Raw genomic sequence first — 16912 nt, forward strand, 5'->3', positions numbered from 1 at the left:
TATATTGACTACTTTTTTTTGTTTTGGTTTCACAATTTTAACAAATCAAACAAAACTGCCAATACAATATTTACCGAAATATAAGTACAATCAACATGAAGTTAAAGGTACTGAGCGGAGAAGTGGCATGGCTAGAAAAAGGAACTCAGGAATCCTGCTTCCCAGAATCCCTTCCTTTCCCCTGCTTGTCCCACAAAGCACCAGCTCCCACAATCCTCACAAAACAGAGACTGGAACCCCCAAATCTAACTAACAGAACTCTACAGGAAAGGAAAGAAGCCAGAAGTTTAAACACCCAATTCCCTGCTCTAACCCAATGCCCCTCCTCTCCCCCAGAGCCAGGCACCCCCAGCTTCCCTGCTCTAACTCAATGCCTTTTATGCCAGGGACATAAATCTAGCGGGGCAGAGAGTGATGCCCAAGTTCTCATTGGAGCCATACGCTCTTCCCTCCAGGAGCTGGGGCCCACGCACAGAGCGGCCATGAATGGTCCAGGCATGCAGCTCCGAACGTTCAAGTTAAGGTACATACCACCGACCCCCTCCCCAATCCCATTTGCAGAGCAAAAAAATACCAGACATTTTTCCCTTTTAAAAAACCTAGCTGACTGGTGATTTAACATATGAAAACAAGGACATGTCTGTGAAAAACCGGATGTACAGAAACCCTACCCACACTCCAACACAGACCATTCTCACCCCAGCCTTGCTGCCTGGTTCTGCTGCTGCCTCGCTCTCTCACTGCCTTGCCATGTGCCTCTTGCTGCCCCCGGCAGCTCCTGTGCACACGCTGATGTGGCCTGGCTCAGGGACATGGTAAGTGTCCTCTGCCACCACCTTTTGCCACGTCCTCCCACCATCCGGCAGGAGGATTGCCAGATACTTAAAAAAAAATACTGAACGTGGTGGGGGAAAAATTGGTTGAGCAAAAAAACCACAGGAGCAAAGTTGTTGAGCAAAAAAAAAAAACCACATGGCACAAAAGAGGCACCGCGCCTTTAAACCCCATGCTCGCTGCTCCCTGCACCCCTGCAGCAGAAGGGGAATGTCCGGCCTTCCATCCAAGAACAACGGAAAATAAAAGACATTTTACATGTCTGTATTTTCTGCTGTTTTTTTTTTACTGGACAGAGACTGCAATACCGGATGCCTGGCAACCCTAGCTGGCAGCTCCCACCAACTGTGCCGACACAGCCTGTCTCAGTGCCATGCTGCATGGCTCCACTCGCGGGGAGGCGCTGCCGCTGTGGCAGACACAGCAGATGTGCTCTGCCACTGCCTCTTGCCACCTCCCACCGGCCAGCAGCTTGGGGCTGCCACTGGAGCCCCAGCAATGAAGCAGAAGGACAGCCCAAGAAGCGGCTCAAGGTGCCAGAGGCCGCATGCAAAGGGTCCACAGGCAACATGCAGCTCACGGGTCGAGTAGCCCTGCATTACAGAGAGTCCAGCAGAGAGCAACAAAAATGATTGAGGGCTAGAGCACATGACTTATGTGGAGAAGCTGAGGGATTTGGATTTATTTAGTCTACAGAAGAGAAGAATTAGGGGGGATTTGATAGCAGCCTTTAACGACTTGAAAGGGGGTGGGGTTCCAAAGAGGATGGAGAGAAGCTGTTCTCAGTGCTGACAGATGACAGAACGAGGAACAATGGTCTCTATTTGCTGTGGGAGAGGTCTAAGTTGGATATTAGGAAAAACTATTTCAATAGGACGATGGTGAAGCACTGGAATGGGTGGTGGAATCTCCAGCCCTAGAGGCTTTTATGTCCTGGTTTGACAAAGCCCTGGCTGGGACGATTTAGTTGGGAGTGGTCCTACTTTTAGCAAGGCGGGGGACTCAATGACCTCCTGAGGTCTTTTGCAACCCTAATATTCTATTATTCTATAGTGCTACAATAAACTGGTCTCATAACCATGTAACTTTCTGTTTGGAATGGCAGCTTGAAAATCATAAACCCCATGGTTCTTTCCAGGAATGTGCTGAAATACTGACAGAGTTCCACTTCAAAAAGATATTAGAGCCATGATGCAGGTTTTCCCTAAAGTTTGGGACATGTGATTTTGCCTCATTTTGTCACTCTTGCCACTTTTCCACATGCCTTATTTGGATTTTTTGTTCTCCTTGCACTCATTCTCTTCCTAATTTCAATATACCAATTGAAAACAAAACCAAACAAAAATAGGAACCAAAGGCAGCATGTGTAACAATAAGTATATCTGGTGATTTTCATTACACCTCCTCCACCCCTTGTCGTCACTTTTCTAGATTTTTCTGTTCTCCTCAGAAATCATTGACACTTTACAGCATTTTCATTTAAAATAAATGGGATGTTTTGTAAATGTGTGTTAAGGGATACATATTGTTGAATGTAGAGCCTAGCAGGCACAAGGGCCCATAGATTCAGGGACCAAGAGTTAGAAAAGGGCTAGAAAGCTGCTAGAATCAGCCCTTGTAGCCAAGAAGGCTAATGACATTTTGGGGTGCATTAGTAGGAGCATTGCCAGCAGATCTAGGGAAGTGATTATTCCCCTTTATTTGGCACTGGTGGCCACATTGGAATAGTGTGTCTAATTCTGGGGAAAACCCTCCCCGGCCATTACAGAAAGGATGTGGATGCATTAGAGCAGAGCTATTCAACTTTGGAAGTCCCGGGGGCCACGATGATACTCATAGCACATGCTGAGGGCCGCAACTTAAGCGTAGTTGCATCTATGCAAATGTATATGCAAATAATTTTTCATACTGACGGGCATGAATACAAAGATTAAGGCAAGACTACACAAGACACAGGCCCCATTTAAGTCAGTTCTGCTGACAATAATAAAATGCAATATTTATCCGATTTACCCAAGTTCCACCATAAGGAGATTTCCCGAATAGCATGGACCTGGAAATAAGGTTCTACAAGTGCTCTCTTGCACTTTCTGGCATAGGTGGAATGCTGTTGCAGTCTGATCATTTTTAGCTCTTAACATCCCCACAATCAGTGCTGTGATCTTCCATGGTAATAGAGGTAAGTCAGTGTGCGCAGGGTGCAGTCTCCTATGTGTCGAAATTTAGTTAATCTGTTTTATAAGGATGGACACCAAGTGACACCAACCCAATGCTTGTAAAATAGAATGGTTATGGGCTGGGTTAAATCTTTCTGGAACTGGAGGAGGGGGTTAAATGCTACCTTTAATTTAAGAATTTTATAAGAAGGCAGTAAGAGCTTTTATGGAACCAGACAGCTGAAACAACAAGGGACTCCAACCAGAACACAGGCACATATAACTGGCCTAAAACAAAAGCCCTTTGGGCCTCTCAGAAACTTGAACCAGGTGACAGAAAGGCTTCACTATGTATTTTAGAAGACAGGAGTTGAAGAGGTAGAAAGAAAAGAAAATAAAAGAAAAGGTGAGGGGGAAGTGCACACACACAGGAAAGACACCAGCAGGTTAAGAGACAGAAGGCAGTAAGGAAGCACCAAATAAAAAAGCAGGGTGACCCTGGGAAAAAGCTTAGAGAGAAAGCTTTTAAGTGTTGGCTGAAAGAGGTTTGGAGCATTATAGATACTGGACTCCACTATCAATTTCTCCTGATAATGAGCAACTCACTGAACCCTGATATTTGGCAGATCATTCTGTCAAAAAAGGAGCAACGATCTTTATTCTTTAACACACATTTACAAAACATCCTATGTGTTTGAAATTAAAATGTTGTAAAGTGTAAATAATTTCTGAGGCAGGACAAAAAAAAATTGAGAAAAGTGCTAAAATAGAATATTTGAGTTTTTTTTAAAGACCCAAATTTGTCTGCCTGCTGATATTAACATTTTATTATACAATGGTTTTTACCCTGTCAGGAAAAGGATGGTATATATCTGTATTACAGATTAGTGCATTAAATTGTTGTTAAATTCATATATGAATTTAACAAATTTAATGCACTAATCTGTAATAAAGATATATACCGTCCTTTTCCTATATATATAAATAAAGTTGGCTGCTAAACCTTGAGCTTTATGTTAAAAGCTAGTAATTCAAAAAAGTTAAGTTAAAAGCTAATTCAGGCCAATTTCCTGTGTGCTGTAAAAAGCACTACAGATGCTTCCCTTCTGCTTGAATCCACAGTGACCACAATGAATGATTCACTAGGATTGACTCCTCTATGTAGTAACTCTGTTTTAGTATGCTTATCTTTAAAAATGTATGTTAGCTCAATAAAAATAGATCTTTACTCCATGTTCTGAGAATCACCTTGAGTGTGATAGGTATCAGACGTTAGCCACATTAGTCTGTATCCTCAAAAACAAAAAGAAGTCCTCTGGCACCTTAGAAAATAATAGATTTATTTGGGCATCAGCTTTCATGAGCAAAAACCCATAATAGCGTGCGCCAAAATAAATCTATTAGTCTTTAAGGTGCAACAGGACCCCTTGTTCTTTAGTGTAATGGAGACAGGTAAGCATGGACAACGTGTAGTTATGCTGCATACTGAAGCTTATTTACTTCATTCTCATGCAGCAAACTCTTCTTCTTTAAAAGCCATATGACTATTTACCTGAGGTATGACTGAACTTGTGGAGTGAGAATCAAGACTACTGTGTGCCAATGTATGCCAATGGCACAGTCCTGTAGCCTGAAATAAAGTCTGTCGACCTACATTTGAGGGGGTGGATCAACAGTGTTTTGAAAGCAACTTGTTCAGGCTTTTCTGCAGTGACTGACTGTAATGAGGAACATGAACACACACACACACACAAAACAAGGAGTCAAACTGATAAATATGAAAATGAAAGGAAAAAACCCCCAGAGGGAACAAAGAAGAAAGCACGAAGAAAGAAACTACAGTGAAACAAGATATCAGAAAACCCACTGATGGATAACACACCAATGTAGAAAGTCTGAAGGAAATGAGGAAGAATAAAGAAACAACAAAAAGACTTGTTCTGTGTCTGGACAATATCTAACAAAATGGAGTGCTGGTTCACAACTAGGCTCCTAGGTGCTACTGAAATAGAACTAAAAGTTATTGTTAAAAATCTGGGTTTTTAAAAAAAATATTAAGTCTGAAAGTGTGTTTCATTGAAAGGCCCAGGATTTTCCTGCACTGTCTTTACAAATATTCAATAGTTAGTCTCAGCACCTCTTCTAATGATGCTGTATTTCTGACTGTGCCTCATTTTCTTACATGAAAAGAGCAGGACTGTTTCTAAAATAAGGAGGGATGTTTGGGTCTATGGGTCTAATTCTGAACATAATCCAATGTAACTGGATCCATATATTTTACACACACACACACACACACACACACACACACACACACACACACACACGTAATAGCACCAGAGAAAACTGATGGATAATTGTTGATTAGTATGAAAGACTAACCAGTGAAAATGGCTTTTAAACCCATTCCATAGTGTATTTACATTATTGCCAAACTTCTGTCACTACAGTGACAGAATTTCTAGTGTTGACATACCCTGACTGAGGAGCACTTGGAGTATTATGGGTCATTGAGTTAATATTTCAATAATGCAAGCTGAAGCTCTCTAGTCCAACACTCTCTGGTCTGGCAACAACCATCCAGCACTTATCATGGGTGTGGTCAAGTTTCCTGCAGTCCCATAAAGTTTGTTGTTCTGTGCTGTTATTTAGCTCTAATTTATCCCTAAATGTCTCGTAAGAGCCCAAAAAGCAACTGAAGTGTTGGTAATGCCACTAGACAATATTGTCCTTACGTGGTATGGCACCAGATGTGGTATGGCACCAGCCGAGGGTGCTGGACTAGAGAGTTTCAACCTGTATAAGTAGCTTATTATATTTGTTGAATTGTATTTGATAGCATAAGCTTTGATTTACTTTGGAGGTGCTCAGAACAATAGACAGACACATATGAAATGTAATTACAAATCAGTAAAATAAATAAAATATTAATTAGGTTAGTTTTGGCTCATTGCATAGTATTACATTTCACGGGATGCTATGACTCCAGCAAACAACAATGCTGACAGAAGAGATACTCAATTATTGTCAAATAGAGTGCACATTTTAATATGGCTATATATATGGAATACTGATATGCAGCAAAACTAGCATACTCTTTTCATAGTGACTTTGGATCCTTCATCAAATTTGCAAATACACAGAAGGACAGCGGGACTGAACTGAATTGTTATTATCCTTCTGTAAGAATAATCTCTTCAAATGGAGAATATTTGGCACTGGAACAAGTAATCTTTATTTTTGGATTAAAAATTATTTATTGCACAGTTCAATGGTTATTGAAAGCAAGAGATAAGTGCATAATCTTATTAACATGGCTCTTTATACAGGAAAGCATTTCTGCAGCATATACATTTTTTGTCTATCAATATTCATTTTTTCTATACATATGTACTTAATTTGTATTTAAATAAAGAGGGCCTTGATATTTCTTAAAAATCCAATTTAGTTTGTACGACACATCTTGCTTGTATCATTTAATATAAGAGTTAATTAAAACATTGAAGATATGTTTTCTTTTATCCACATTTATTCAGAATTATATTGAATTTAAGTGTGATGAACTCTGCAGATGAATAGTGTCTCTTTAGACAAACTGTCTCTTCCAATTTTAATAATATGGTTAAGAAATGTAACTCCAAATCAGTTAAAATAAAATAAAAAAGTGATACCAATTTATCAAGCCACTTCTCTTTCCCATTTCCTATAATTAATTACTGGGCTATTTCAGAAATGCCAGTTGACTTATCAATTTTATGTTCAGCTGCCCTAAAGCAAAAAAGGGCTGATCCTATAACCCTCATTTCCCAGACAACAGGGTGTGCCATTTGAGGGTGGGCATTAGCACAAACAGGGATCTCTATTTTTTTCTGGAATCTACCCAGCTTTCATTTAAAACAAAATACCAGTCACCATCTGTTAAGATTGGGGGGAGGGGGGAGACACTCAAAATTTGATCCAAGTAAAACCAATCAAATGATGTCTACCTGAGATTTCAGATAGCCTGAAGGACAGCTCTGAAGTGTTAACTGCTGTACATATTTCAGTGTATACTAACACAGATCCCACTAATGATATTTTAAATGCCAGCCTTCGTAACTATTTCACTCCTCGCCAAAGCAGGTAAGACAGGCAAGAAAGAATATCATGAAGACCTATTGAAACACTCCTTAGAACTGGTAAATCTTGTGTGCCTGCAAAGTTTATACTTGCTTCTTAGCATCCTCCATAGGGGCTCTCTATTTCCATATGCAAGTTGGTTATCACAGCAAGGCTGATCTCTGAAAAACTGGTCTCTTTGGGGCTGAGAATAATCACCTTACCAAGGATTGTACACTAGATTGAAGTAGGGAATGGAGTAAAATCCTGGCCTCAGATGAATGAGTGTTTTGCCACTGAGTTCTAGGAGGCTCCAATTCACTCCAGGATTTTATATGTTCTGTAATGGGTCAGATATACCTAAATTAATAGTAACTATAATTAAACTATATTAATAGTAAAGAACAGTAATGTGATAGGTCTTCCTTAGCTCTAAAGACAGATTACAGGCAATACATTAACAGTTAAATGTAAGGTGTGATACAATGTATCTAAGCTGATGTAATTACCCTAGTGAGCTCTTTTGGTTTCAATACCATGTTCTTAAGAAATAAAAAAGATTACTAAGTTTATTTGTATTACAGTAACATCTACAGGGCCAAGCCTGGAATCAGCATCCCACTCTGCTAGGCAGAGCTGTCCTATGGGTGAAGGCGATCGCTTCAGCTCCCACTCTTCAGGAGTCCCTGCAGACTGGTGCTATTGGTCAGGGCAGTGAGTCCTGGAAGGGAAATCTATCACTTCCAGACCAACCGCCAATGCAGTGAGGGCTCCAAGCTAGGGGGGACTGATTTGTCCCAGGCCCTCAAACCCCTCCTCCTGGTGCTAGACACTGTACTTACTTTATAATGAGAGCAAAGCCTCTGCTGTCTAGAGCTGCCAATCCAGCTACGTGGTGAGAGACAGTTGATAGATAGACAAAATGTTGGGGGGGGAGTGCATGGTACTGATGGGGACAGCTCTGAAGTGTGAACTGCTGTACCTATTTCAGTGTATACTAACACAGAGCCCACTAATGATATTTTGAATGCCAACCTATGAGTCTATTATGATTAGCTTATTTAAGCAACAGAAGCAGAATGCAAACTGCCTGACAGATGCAAGGGACTTAATAATTAATGCTGGGGCAACGTATACCAGTACAATTTCACAAGAGGTCACCGGTGCTTGTTAACTTTTTAATTCATCTACTTTTCTGGCTCAAATTATGCAGATTTGTTCTCAGTCGAGGAACTTCTCTTTTAAGATTGAGCCAAAATTGTTCGATGTTATGAAGAGGGGTTTTTTTAATCACATTTCAGATTACAATAAAGTTTACAGCTTTTCCATATTTAACTGTGTTTGTCATTTTCTGAGTTTAGAGTGTTTTCACTCTGCAAATGTAATTAATACAGTTCCTATAACTAGACTACAATACATTATTTACATACAACTAGGTCGCTATTTGTCATGGCACGTCTAGACTTACTTGCTTTCACTTTCGAAAGATATGAAAATTCATGCCAAATTTGCCTATCTTCTTCCGATCACTTTTTCAAAAGAGGTTCTTTCAAAAAAGAAAGTAGTCTACATGTGGTTCTTTTGAGAAAAAAAACCTTTTTTGAAATTACCGTTCTTCCTAAAAAAAAAAAGAGGTTTACACGGTTCTTTTGGAAAAGGGTTTTTTCTCTCAAAAGAATTGCATCTAGACTACTTTCTTTTTCAAAAGAACCTCATTTGAAAAAGTGATCGGAAGAAGATATGCAAGTTTGGCATGAATTTGCATATCTTCTTTCGAAAGTGAAAGCAAGTCTAGACGTGCCCTTAATATAAAACATGCAAATCAGGACAGCGGAAAGTAAGCCAGGGTGCACCATTGAAACTGGCCTCTTTTATCTATTTAAAACTACTGCACCTAATTATTTTCAATATTATCTCTGAATAGCTGTAGGAACTAAAAATTGGAACTAAAAACACACATTGGCATGAGAAATTAAAAAAAAAAAAACTTCCCTCGTGTTTTCTCAGAGGATTCAAGATTTTGGGAGATTTCAACCTTATTTCATGCAAAGCTTTGTTGCAATAAAATTACATCCATTAGTTAAATTCTTTTGTGAGCAAACTGGTTGTGAAACAATGCTATGAGTTCTTCTCACAGTATTAGGTTGTCACATTTGTGAGCCAGTCACACAAGCTGACATGCAATCTCCCAAAGTAATTCATTGTAATGCTGCAAAAACTCATAATTTCATAGGGAAAAGGGAGTAGAAGAATCTCTTCTAATGTTCTGCAAACTGGTGGTGGAAGACATGAATGAAAACTGGGACAGATGCCAACATCGGAAATGGGGGCAGGACTGGTCAAATGTACTTAATTCTACAGTGAATCTACCTGAGTATGTTTAAGCAAGTGGAAAAGGAAAAATGAGTTCCTCTTTCAACCTAATCTTTGCTATCAGGCATATGTGTCTCTCTGTGGTCTGTAAGATGACATGACACAAGTAAAGAGTACTGAAGCTATACCAGTTACCCTCTGTGTCCCCAGAAACAGAATAACTGCTTGACATAAATAATCTTACACATTGCAGCTCTGCAGGCTTACATCACTGCTTCAAATTGCCAAGAAAAAAAAATACATGTTTTGCATAATTTTTCTTCACGGGAACATTCTGCATTACCTTACAGACGTTATACTTTCCTTTATAACCCACTAGTACATTCATCTGGGGTTGTTCAATTACGTTTTTTTAAAATAAAAGGAAAATGTAATTCTTTATTTAAATGTTGCCTTTTTCAAAAATACAGTGTTATTTTAGGAAGTTAATTTTTATTTTGGATTTCTTAAAAAAAGGTATTGTTAAATTTTTTTCTATTTAATTTTTTTAGTATTTTTTAAAATGGGAATTACATTACATGCTTCCCCCCCCCCCCCCCGTTATCTCTACAAATTCTTATTATTTGCTATGATTAAAAAAAAAAGCTATAGTCAATGTGCTTTACAATAACATTTTCTTCTAGTTTTCAAATCTTAAGCCAAAACAGAGCACTACTCCAAATTTCTCCATTTATGTCTTTTCTGTAAGGTTTATTGTTATCCTATTTTTTTCTGGCTCATCTTGGTTCACTCCAGGGATGAAAGTAACTTAAATTTCTTATAGTTACTGTCATAAAATGTGGTTAAAATGGTAACTGTGCAACCTCTAAAAATCATAGTAGTTACATGCTTACATGGGCTGTGGGGCTCTGCAGTATAAAGCTTAAATAAGTTTTATACTGCAGAGCCCAGAGAGAAGCCTCCACAGGAACGGTGCTAGCAAAGGCTTCTGCCAGTCCCGTTCTTGAGGAAGAGATTTTGCTATGGACTCTGCAGCTGGCTCCCTGTGGTTATGTCTACACTACACTGATCTACCGGAAAAAGGTACGCAAATTGCGCTGCGCAATTTGCGTAACTTTTTCCGATAGTTTTTTAGGAAGAGGCTTTTCCAACATTTGGCCCATCTACACTGGGCCAAATATTGGAAAAGCCTCCTCTTTCGGAAGAGCCCTCCTCGTGGCAAAAAAACCCCCAAAAACCTGAAGAGCATATGCGTTCCTTGGACATGGGTGGAGTTTTTCTGGGATACCTCTGGTATCCGAGAAAACCCCCATAGTGTAGACATAGCCTGAGAGTAGGGCCAACAGTCCTTGCTCGCACTCTCTCGAGGAACCAATGTGTAACCTGTACCGGGGAGCCACAGACAGTGGTTTCTCCAGCAGGCCTCATGGGTCTGGAGCAGCCCCCTGCCCATAGTGGGTGGAGAGCTGCTCCAGCCCCTACTGGCTAACCGGAACTGATAAGCCTCACCCATTAAGAGTGAGGCTAACCAGTTAAACTTTTACATCCCTGCTAGATAATGTTTTCAGAGAACACACATGAAAACATGGAAGATGCAACAAAAAATCAGTTGTGGGGAGGGGGGAGTGGCAATTCTAAATAATGTCTGTGGCAGTAGACCCATTTGACCTTCATGAAAGAAATGACAAAGCAAAAAGACTCGTAGAATTATGTGAGATCCATGACCTCATTATTTCCAATACCTATTTTTAGCAAAAAAAGAAAGCACAAGGCACATAAAGGAATCACCATAAGGAGTATATTAAAACCAAATTGATTTTATCACAATCACCTCTAGGTACAGAAAAATTGGTATTGAGATTGAACATTATACCAAAACAAGTTACAGAAAGCCAAATTCTATATAGGATGAAACTTTGAAGTCATTACCAAGAAAAAGCATTTCAGATCAATAATTAAAACAAAGACCAACTGAAAAGGAAAAGCACTAGGTCTGGATGGAATACTGGCATAGGGAATGAACGCTTGAAAGCTTGGACAGAGATTATGAAGAATGTGTTTGAGACAGGAGGACTGCCAGATTTTACAGCTTCACTGCATACCCCGTCCTCCAAAACATTCTGAATTGTAAAAAAAATACAGCATCACAACTTTTGAGAGTTGTTCAAGACTGAATACAAGGAAAGACTGAGAAGAAAGTAAGTGAAAAATAATATAGCTACAAACTGAAAGGGCACAATAAACAGCATTATTAACTTGAACCTCTTATTAGAAAGAGTAATTGAAATGGGGAAAACATTACACTTGTGTTTCACTGACTTTCAAAAAGCATGACAGAATCAACTACTCCAAATTGTTTAATATATTAAGATCTGTAGGGATGGATGGATATGAGCATTGAGTAATAAAACAATTATGAAAGTGATTATAATGGGAGAAGAAAATAAAAACCTAATAGGGATTAAAAGAAGAGTGAGACAAGGTTATATAATGCCATCAACTGGATTCAACTTTTATAGGAAGTGTTTGATCAAATTAATCAAAGAAACAGAAGAAGGTATTAAGATTAATGAAAAATGGGTGCATAACATTCACTATGCAGATGACATTCTTTTGACTAATGCAAAAGAGCCCACCTCACCCACCTTTGGTGGGTCCCTTATGCTGTGTTGTCTGTCTGGTCACTCCTAGGGTGGGTAGGGTTTGAGCTGCTGAGTGGGAGTGGGGCTGAGACTTCAACCCACAACCCTGCCCTCCTCAGGCAAGTGTTGTATCCCCTAGTCCACTCCTCCACTGGAGGAGCCCCCAGCCTCTGTGCCTTCAGGGCCTCCCTTATCTTTCCTATGTCCCAGGGGTGCCAGGATGGGGCTTCAGCCCTTGACCTCTGGCTGTGAAGGCAGGTACCTTATCTACTGTGCCACTGGAGGACCCCCCCCAACCTCCATGGCCCCCTTATCCTTCCTATGTCCCAAGGGTGCCAGGTCCACGTTGAGGGTGAGGCTCGAACCCTAAAAAGACTTCAGAAAGAATAGGATCTACAGCTGAATGTGGCTAAGACAAAAACCATGGTGGTATGAAAGGATCGTGGGAAAACACAAGATTCCAGCGAACACCACAGCTATACGTTAAATGAGAAATTACTATTACTTAGAAAGCATTTCAAAAGATGGATGACTGGATGCTGAAGTCGGCACCAAAATAAAAAGAATAAAGGAGACATTCTGTAAGAAAAAACATATGATCAGAAGGGATACATTTGAATTCTGACTCTTAAAAGCTTATATTGTGGATGTGAACATGAACATTAAAACAATCAAATGATAGAATAATTATTAAAATATCAAGGATAGACCAAGTACCCAATGAAAAATTCTGGAAAGGCCTGGAACTCAGCAAATTTTACTTAGAAATCTTATAAAAAGAATGATTCAATTTGTAGAGCACATTTTACAAAGTTCATCAAGGGATACATGTTTATAGGCACTGTGAGGAAAACTTGATGGCAGAAAAACATGAAGCAGAAAAAGATTGTAGAAGGACAATGTGTTATCCTAAGTGTAGCAAAAGGAGGTTAGCAGAGACCTGTACAGAATGGGCTCCAAAAATAGGGATGCCATATAAGTAGTAGTAACATATAATCTATCTTGTTTAAAAAAGCGACGAGGAGTCCTGTGGCACCTTATAGACTAACTGAAGTGTAGGAGCATAAGCTTTCGTGGGCAAAGACCCACTTCGTCAGATGCATGTAGTGGAAATTTCCAGAGGCAGGAATAAATATGCAGGCCAGGATCAGGCTGGAGATGACGAGGTGGATCCAATCAAGGAGGATGAGGCCCACTTCTAGCAGCTGATCTGGAGGTGTGAATTCCAAGAGAGCAGAAGCTGCTTTTGTAGTTAGCGAGCCATTCACAGTCTTTGTTTAATCCAGAGTTGATTGTGTCCATTGTTTACAGCTAAGCACTGAGGTACAACCGCATATGCTCCAACCCCTCAGAGACCTACACCTACAAGATCTTCAACAAGCCTTCTGTAAACTGCGATACACCCACACGAGGAAGTGAGGAGACAGATCAACAGAGCCAGACGTGTACCCAGAAGCCTCCTGCTACGGGACAAGCCCAAGAAAGAAACCAACAGAACACCACTGGCCATCACCTACAGTCCCCAGCTAAAACCTCTCCAACGCATCATTAGTGATCTACAACCCATCCTGGACAACGATCCCTCGCTTTCACAGACCTTGGGAGGTAGGCCGGTCCTTGCCCACAGACAACCCGCCAACCTGAAGCATATTCTCACCAGCAACTACACAACGCACCATAATAACTCGAACTCAGGAACCAATCCTTGCAACAAACCTCAGTGCCAACTCTGCCCACATATATACACCAGCAACACCATCACAGGACCTAACCAGATCAGCCATACTGTCACTGGTACATTCTCCTGCACATCTACCAACGTAATATATGCCATCATGTGCCAACAATGCCCCACTGCTATATACATCGGCCAAACTGGACAGTCCCTACGTAAAAGAATCAATGGACACAAATCTGATATTAGGAATGGCAACATACAAAAACCTGTAGGGGAACACTTCAATCTTCCTGGACACACAATTGCAGATCTAAAAGTAGCCATCCTGCAGCAAAAAAACTTCAGGACCAGACTTCAAAGAGAAACTGCTGAGCTACAGTTCATCTTTAAGTTTGACACAATCAACTCTGGATTAAACAAAGACTGTGAATGGCTCGCTAACTACAAAAGCAGCTTCTGCTCTCTTGGAATTCACACCTCCAGATCAGCTGCTAGAAGTGGGCCTCATCCTCCTTGATTGGATCCACCTCATCATCTCCAGCCTGATCCTGGCCTGCATATTTATTCCTGCCTCTGGAAATTTCCACTACATGCATCTGACGAAGTGGGTCTTTGCCCACGAAAGCTTATGCTCCTACACTTCAGTTAGTCTATAAGGTGCCACAGGACTCCTCGTCGCTTTTGCAGATTCAGACTAACACGGCTACCCCTCTAATATCTTGTTTAAAGACTGTTTAAATATACAGCAGAGTAGACATTTTAAGTAAATAACTTGTGATCTTCTTAAATGGTGTGTATACTAAACATCCTTCTCTCTTTCAACTTATTTTTTAAATAAAAAACTATGAAGATCTACAATCCCCACCACCTCCAAACTTCAGCTGACACTTTGTTAAGAAAAGCAACCTTGTGCTGCTAATGCTGTAACCCTTGTCCTCTCTCCATTATGTTCAACATCTATCTGTTGCATCTTCCTGTTATTCAGAACTTTGGTATCCAACAGAGAAATCTGAAATTTTAGGAATTAATACTTCTGAAAGCATCAAAACAAACTGTTGCCAGCTACATAAACTAAAATGGATAAAGAAATCTTTCAAATATTTAGGAATAAATACTGTAAACATTGCTTTTCAAACCTTTTTTTTTTAACTGACTACCCCTTTTACAGAGCAAGCCTCTGAGTGCTACCCCTTCTTAGGATCACTTTTCATGGCAGACTTACTACTACAGACTTCACAGAAGACTTAGCTAACAGAGAGACATATAGTCACATACCCCTCCCTGCCCCTGACTCCCTAAAGGATACAACTCCCAGTTTAAGAACCCTTGTATGTAGAAAGAAAAAAAAATCTTTTTAAGATAAATTACCTTCCACTGTGGAGTAAAATAATAAAAGGCATGGAGAAATGGAATACATATGACATTTCTTGGCTGATAGGTAGCCTTGGTAAAGATTAATTTCCTATCACAAGTACTATTTTTTTTCCTGTGTATCCTTTTTGGTATCTCTGACATTACATTAACATACATTAACAACATGGCAGGATGCACTATTAAAGTACACATGGAAACAAATGGCAAAGCGCGAGTTCTATATTTTTGTATAATCCTATAAAGCGGAGGGCACTATTTTCACTAAATATGGCTTATTGTTATTTTATTATTATTCACAAATTAAAAAATGCAATCAGCTGGGTTAAAGGATAGGCTTAGAAGAATTCAATTTTATTTTTTTTAAATGTCAATAGATAGCAATGTTTCTTTTTAAGTACATTTTTTTATTTTTTTTAAATAAAATTTTCACGGTTATGCAAAATTATGAAGGAGTGACACATAGCAGGATTGACAACAACTGATTGACAATAGATTGAAAAGTTAAAGCTTTAACTGTTAAAACTCAAATTGTAAAAAATCATGTCCAAATATATTTATTTTGGAAGGAAATTATTAAAGAGATTCATCTCATGATAAAATGCCAGCTTCTTATAGCTCCCTTGACCTGCTTACTTAATGCTCTAGAAAAGGATCTATGTTTTAAACAGAATGACAAAATTAAGTTATTTTTATTAACAATAAATAGTCCTGTGGCACCTTAGAGACTAACAAAAATACATACAGAATCATGAGCTTTTTCGTGGATAAAACCCACTTCATCAGATAAGTTGGAACTCATCTATTAGTCTCATTTGTTAGTCTCTAAAGGTGCCACAGGGACTATTCATTGTTTTAAAAGTTACAGACTGACACTGCTACCCTCTAAGACTTATTTTTTATTATTAGCAGTAAGACTTTGATTTCACACTATTAGAAAAATGTGACTTCTTTCCTATGGAATTGTGGACTAGTGAAATATGGTCTGTCCTTGTAATGGAAAAGCTTTCATTCAAAGTACATATACAAGAAAAACTTTGTCCTAATAAAAAGTTCCTCTCCCGCCAATTAAAAAAAAGGATGTGTGAGAGTACAGGCAGTCCCCGGGTTACGTACAAGATAGGGACTGTAGGTTTGTTCTGAAGTTGAATCTGTATGTAAGTCGGAACTGGAATCCAGATTTAGCCGCTGCTGAAACTGACCAGCGGCTGACTACAGGAAGCCCCAGGCAGAGTTGCTCTGCCCCGGGCTTCCTGGAATCAGCTGCTGATCAGTTTCAACAGGCTGAATCTGGACGCCAATTCTTACATACAGATTCATCTTAAAAACCACAGGCGTCCCCAAGTCAGCTGCTGCTGAAACTGATCAGCGGCTTATTCCAGGAAGCCCAGGGCAGAGCAACTCTGCCTCGGGCTTCCTGTAGTCAGCGCTGGTCAGTTTCAGCAGCGGCTGACTTGGGGACGCCTGGGGCAGAGCAGCTTGGGTGCTGCTGGGTTGCTCCAGTAGCGCCGTTCCTCGGTGCTACTGGACCAACCCAGCAGCACCCAAGCTGCTCTGCCCCAGACGTCCTGATTTAGCCGCTGCTGAAACTGACCAGCAGTGGCTGAATCAGGACACCTAGGGCAGAGCAGCTGGGGCGCTGCCGGGTTGGTCCCGTAACGCCCAGAGCGGCGCTACGGGACCAACCGGCAGCGCCTCAACTGCTGTACCACAGGCGTCCGGAGAAAAGCCGCGGAGCACTGGGGCAGCCGGACAGCCCAGACGCGCCGCGGCTTTCCTGCTGCCTGCATGCTCCGCGGCTTTGCTCCCCGTCTCCCTGG

The 16912-nt window shown here is 40.3% G+C and overlaps 1 protein-coding gene across 8 annotated transcripts in view; it reads right to left on the reverse strand.

The window, feature by feature from the left end:
- PTPRE (protein tyrosine phosphatase receptor type E) overlaps nt 1-16912 on the reverse strand; it is a 263311-nt gene that overhangs the window by 78540 nt on the left and 167859 nt on the right. The gene's annotated exons all lie outside the window — the stretch shown is intronic.

The sequence above is a fragment of the Pelodiscus sinensis genome, chromosome 8, assembly GCF_052426305.1.
Source record: "Pelodiscus sinensis isolate ZL-2025 chromosome 8, ASM5242630v1, whole genome shotgun sequence".
NCBI lineage: Eukaryota > Metazoa > Chordata > Testudines > Trionychidae > Pelodiscus > Pelodiscus sinensis.